The sequence below is a fragment of the Haemaphysalis longicornis genome, unplaced genomic scaffold (genome assembly GCF_048455015.1).
Source record: "Haemaphysalis longicornis isolate Haplotype H1 unplaced genomic scaffold, Haemaphysalis longicornis Haplotype H1 scaffold_1, whole genome shotgun sequence".
Classification (NCBI taxonomy): domain Eukaryota; kingdom Metazoa; phylum Arthropoda; class Arachnida; order Ixodida; family Ixodidae; genus Haemaphysalis; species Haemaphysalis longicornis.
Window position 1 is genome coordinate 484,754,239 of NW_027526203.1, and position 6,000 is coordinate 484,760,238.

Here is a 6,000-nt window from a genome sequence, read left to right on the forward strand (position 1 = left end):
TCACTGTGCCAGAACGAGGCGACAGTAGAATTCATTTGTTCCTGACGTATTTGGAGGTGACAGGGGTGATATGCTGCTGCCGTCGCCGACGCCCGCAAGAGCGGCGACGATGCGCGCATAACCGCGTCCCCGGGTATACTCTTGCAGGCGATCGCGTGCTCTACGAAGACGCAGCTGCTTGTTAAGTGACCTAAACGTACTCTTTGCTTATAGACGTCACCATAACAAGTTTTTTTAGGGCGCGGAAAGGCGAAAAGAAGCGAAACGGAACCAAAACACTGCACGAGTCCCTATCAGCCACGCAGCGCACATCCCGGCAACGCCGCGGAGAAGCGGCTCCGGGCGGCGCAGCGATCGCGAAGCTCGAGGCGTATAAGGTGAACTTTATGTCTGGAATTTCATCCAGTTTTCTGGCGACTCCACACACGGCTAGGTTAAAAAGTATGGGTGACAGTACCGATCCGTGTGAGGTACCTCTGCTTGTGTGCTTTTTATTTTCTGATCTGTGCGATCCAAGGAAAATGCGTAGAGTGCGGTCTTTCAAAACATTTCTCACGTAGTTGTAGATACGGTCACCGCCGTCATTTTTTTCTAGCTCTTCAAGGGTGCCGTCATGTGTGACATTATCGAATGCTTTGGCTAAATCGACTGCTAAAATGGCTTTATTTTGAGCTGCGCTTGGATTGTTGATCACGTCTTGTTTAATCTGAAGGAGGGCGCCTTGGGTTGAAATATGTTCCCTGAAGCCAATCATCTGGAACGGTAAGCACTTCTTCTCGTTTAAATATCGTACTAACCGTTTCAAGATTATGCGTTCTAATAACTTGCCTTGACATGATGTTAGAGAGATGGGTCTCAGATTTCCAGTCTCTATAGGTTTTCCAAGTTTATGGTGGTGGTGGTGGTGGTGGTGATGATGTTTATTGACGGGTGGACCTAGCCTTGCGTGGTATGCCGGCAATTGCTCACCCGAGCAGCACCTTTTTACCGCTATGCGCGGGAATTCACCATGACTTGCTGAGGCTTGTGACACGTAAAAATTGCAGGATCAAACGAAAGATGTCCCTCCTCGTGATCCAATGGCCTTCCGGGAAAATTAAGTCGTTCAAAGAGGCATGCGGAGCGGCTATCCTTCGCAGTTCTTTAAACAAAACCGCCCCTCCGCATGCTCTCGGCAGTCCATAATAAAATGACCGATGTCGCCTGTGGCACCACACGTTCCACACAGAGGTGAAGAGATAATGTTCAGCTTATGGAGTCACGCCGGTGTCCGCGCTGAGTTGGTCCGAATGCGGAACAGTAAGGTTGCCTCTGTCCTCTCAATTCCTTTGGTGACACAAGGTCGATGTTGTAGTCGCCAAAGAGAGCGGAAATGATCTTTTATGACTGTTTTTAAAATGCGCCGTTCATCTGGGGCCACCTTCAGAAGACGAGTGCACGATGTCGCTTCACGAGCCAACTGGTCCGCAGCCTCGTTTCCAAGCACGTGGGAAGGGAGTCCAGTGTTGCGGAATGGGCATCCCCATTCCATTCCAATTCAATTCCGGGGAATTACAAGTTGCCTAAATTCCATTCATTTCAATTCCTCGGAACCCCGGAACATCACCCATTCCCACTCCGGGAATTGCCGGGCAGTTCAATTCCATTCCTCTAATTCCTCAACGTTTTATCGGGTGATTATCAATTTACCAATGACCCCCCCATTAAGCTAATGTTATTACACGCGTTAAGAACTGCTAAAATACGGAAAACACGTAACCCAGGTCGAGGGATAGTGGCTTTGTGGCATATCTCGTTCAGTGCAATCACCCTACTAATTCCCACAGGGGCAGTTCTCCAGGTAGTTATTATAGTAATTCCATGGTCAGCACTTCTTTACGAGTAGTGATGCTTTAATATTGTTTAAGTGTGAATGTGTTAATGCTAACGTGACGACATGTTCTATTTTTGTGCTGACAAAAGGATGGTTGAAGAAGACATTGTATTCCTGAAGCAGTTAACACGCGTGTGGAGCGGTCGTGAGCATGCTTAGAACTATAATTTTGTTAACGAGGAACAGAACCTCCGGATCTGGTGGTATCAGTTGGATGAATTACCGCCCGAGCACCTTGTCCTGCCTTTGCACCAAATACGGATCACGGGCCGCACAGGTCGTCGGCACTCACGCATGTCAAGCGCGCCTTGAAAGCACGGATAGGTTCAGAACTTCCTGTGTTTGCGTGTGCGCAGACATGCAATGCCACCCTTGTCGAAAAGCTTAGTTACGTGCGTCAGGTATCATCTACTGCGCACGAGCGAAAGTTCAGGCTGTGCTTAGAGTATGCGCGACCTTTGTATGGGTGTCTCGATGAGACCCATTGCGCAGGGAGAATTCTTTTTTCTCTCGTTAGTGTATACTGGGATAGCGCATTGGTTCGTATACTAATCTGCGTCTTGTCTTTTTTTTTTTTTTTTAGAAATTGGGAGATTGTTCACACTTTAGCACCACGCAACCTTTGGCTCTAGCTAACTGAAGAAGGACTTAGAGAATGCGGCGTTGCGGCCTTGGACTTGGCAAAACTGAGTCCAAGGCCTGCGTAACTAATTGTATAACTGAGGCCTGTATAACTAATTTGAGGAGTTGCATGCAGTGGAGTAGCAATGAAGGTTCCCCCAAGTGTCCTCTGGTCTGGGCGATCAACCGAAAGAAAAGATGTAAAGAAAAATGATAACGATAATAATAAAAGGACACGTTCGGCAGCCGGTCAGTGTAGTGTTGTGGAAATCCCTACGCCAGAAAAAAGTGCGTAGGTGTCCTCGTTGATATATTGTAGGGTTTAACGCGCCGACGCAACGCAGGCAATGAGGCGCGCCGTAGTGGAGGGCTCCGGATTAATTTTGACCACCTTAGGCCGAAATCTAGTACACACGGGCGTTTTTGCTTTTCGCCTCCATCAGGAAAGCGGCCGCCGCGGCCGGAAATCGAACCGCGACCTCGTGCTGAGCAGCGCTATTAGGTCTCCTCGTGAATTTTATATGCTGCAATAAAGGTCTCAAGCTGTCGTGAAAGGTCGAAAAAAGTTTATTTTGGTTTCATTCATCAAAATTACGTAACAAAATGGTATGCGCCAAATGGGCGCTTCGCCGTTCAGTTCTGAAAACACGAAGTGTAAATGACGGCTGCTTCAACGACCAGTTCTAAAAAAAAAAAAAAAAGTGAACTATAATACAGTTGCCTTCTGCCTGCGTGTTGCGCTTGACAAACGATCTGCTTAAAAGAGATGTTTGAGATACGGTTTCGCTTCGCTGTCTGTCACTAAAAGAGATGCCGTGGAAAACACACATTCCACGTCAGCTGACGTCACATTTACAACAGAAACTGCCCTTGCGAGTCAGGAAAGCAAGGGAAAGTGGGTAGCGTTCGCTTTCCGTTAGGTCGGAACCGTTTAAGAACAAAGCTTGCAGCGTGCAGCTTGCAGGCGCAGGCGTGACCGCAGTTCCTATCACATGGGCTCTCCGGTTTCGGGTGGATTCTCGAACCAATATTTTAGGCCTTCGTAGACGCTGCTTCGGGCAAAGGCGTCCGAGTGTCGAGACAGGAGGGCCAGTATTGCAAAACGTCCTGGGGGAGGAGGGGGGAGCGCGAAGGGAGATGGGGCGTAAGCTGATATGCGAAATTTCGCAGTGAACACAAGCACCGCGTTAGCGTCCCTATGACGGCGAGGTGGGTTGCGATCACCGAGGGTTCCGGACGCAAAAAACAAAAGTGAAGCGTGGGGAGACAGTTCGCAGCCGGGGCGAAGGCGCCGCCAAGGTAAAAAAATCACGAGGCGAAGTTGGTGGGAGTGATGGGGGGGGGGGGGGGGGGGTGCCACCGCGGTATAGTTCCCCACGACGGATACCAACGGCTTAGAGCCGCGTTTATTAGGCGGAAAATCGCGACGAACTTCGTAGCAGCGCTGTATTTAAGGACACAATTGTAGTAGAATCGCTGCTTATAAATATACCGTGCTTGTAATCAGCCAATCGATTGTAACAGTACTGAGTTATTGTTGAATTTAAGGCTCCGGCTTAGTAATGTTTGAACTTGGGCTGGTGGGATCTTTTGCGTACTTTTGCATATTTTGATAAAAAACAGGGCTTAGTGCGCTTTATTTTGGGAAAAATACATGTAATTCCATTCCCATTCCATTCCCGACAAAAGGCGCTTAATTCCATTCCCATTCCATTCCTTCAAGTATTGTCGCCATTCCATTCCAATTCCATTCCGGGGTCGCGAAAATGTGGAATGATTCCGGATTCATTCCAATTCCGGACTGGTAACTCCGCAACACTGGTTGGTCCAACCATAGGGATTGACACTGGCCTCCGGCAGGCCAACCTATGGCCCCAAACATGGGCCTACCTCATTGTCCAACCCGGCCAACCTCGGGCCACAGCAGGGCCGCATTTGTTCCGATGGCGGATGGCCGCCGGTTCTTTGTTGGCACCACCATGGCAGTTCTTTTTCCTATACTACCTATACGTTGGGCCTACCTCATTGGCCAACCTAGCCAAACTCGGGCCACAGCAGCGCCGCAATTGTTCTGATGGTGGATGGCCGTCGGTTCTTCATCGGCACCACCATGGCACTTCTTTTTGCTGGCTAGTATAATATACTACCAATAATAATTTCTTTTTTTTTACCAAGGCCGGACTGATAGCGGGTGAATGCAATCATGCAGTGGACCCAGGTAAATGATGAACAAAACTTTCCGTTTGGCATGTTTATTTGTGCATCTTTGAAATGAATGGGCCCACACCCGCCAAGCCGGGACTTCACGAAGGCGTAGCAGATCTGTCTTGTTCTTGCACCTTTTCTTGGCGCCTCTGGCTGCGACTTTCCACCCGGTCTTGAGCCCTAATGAGCCATCGCTTGATCACAACGTTGGTTGCATGGTGCGACACTTCGCGGTGGTTGGCCCTCAAGCAACCTGCAGATTCAAGACATTTCACAGCAAGCATTCTTCTTTAGTGTCTGGCAGGCAAAAATGTTTTTTGCACCCCAACTTTAGCCAGAAGTTTGACGTAATCAGAAACTAGCTTCCTCCGGCAAAAGAATAGATTTTGGGGCAAGTTGGTATATCGCTGCTGAACATTTCCAGGTGCAGTGCAGAAAATATAAATACAACGAAAAAGGCAGAATATTTGGCTTTGTATTTACTAAATACCAACAGCAATTATTCTGTCCGCCTAACTCCAACCTGAATAACAACATCTAAATGAAGCAAGTCACACTTGCAATTTCCTTGAAGCCAAGGAAACGGCAATGTGTCAAGGTAACGCTTAGCTGATATGCCTGCCCTTGTGCTGCAAGCTTTAGGAGACTGCTGGCTACTACATGCATTATTTACGGTGCTATACAGGTGCAAGAGAGCTACCATCATCCCTTACTGGCCTTAAAAGTTCTGTAGTTTGTTTTTGGATAGAACACAAAGTGATATTTTGATTGGGAAACTCAAAGTGGCTGAGGAATACCAATGCTGTATGGAATCACGACCAAAAAGTCTTAACTAATACCCCTGCTACACTAGGGCCCAAATGTCATTTGACTCAAATGCCAAGTTGTGCTGCTATACTAGGTTTTCAAATGCCATTTGGCTCAAATGACATTCGAGCCAAATGAGCACCGAGACATTTAAGATTTCAAATGCCATTTCCAGCACTCTCGGACGCAGCGTCTTCGATCGGCAATAAAAAATATAATACTTCCGTACGTAAAACAAACAAAATATTGTTGTTTGTAGAACTTTGTTCACTGTTTATTTACTTAAAACACGAAATCAACATATTTAATTTTCATACTCTCAAAACCAGTGGGTCAGTTGCAAAAAAAAAAAAAAAAACGTAAGACAGCCATATTTAGAGTCAATACTGGTGTCTCTTCTAATTTGATATCATTTTACTGCCTCGGACTGCTCCTAAGTTAGATTGTTGTATTAGTGTATGAAAACGGAACGGGGCAACAGCGCCACTACAGCA